Consider the following 257-nt stretch of genomic DNA (forward strand, 5'->3'; position numbering starts at 1 on the left):
CCCAGAAAGTAACTGAGTTCTCCAAACATACTCATCTCAAACTCAGCAGTCATTGTCTGAACAAACCAGTCGACCTTTGACTGTGATGTAGACCCAAACACGATATCATCCACATAGATTTGTACTACTAATATTTTCCACCAAGACTCTCCGTCTGCATTGGTCCCATCAAGTCCATGTGCATAAGCTCGAGGATTTCAGATGTGTGTATCCCATCGATCATTTTATGATTGACCTTGATTTGCTTTCCAAGTTGA

This window comes from Tarenaya hassleriana, unplaced genomic scaffold (genome assembly GCF_000463585.1).
Source record: "Tarenaya hassleriana unplaced genomic scaffold, ASM46358v1 Cleome65, whole genome shotgun sequence".
Taxonomy (NCBI): Eukaryota; Viridiplantae; Streptophyta; class Magnoliopsida; order Brassicales; family Cleomaceae; genus Tarenaya; species Tarenaya hassleriana.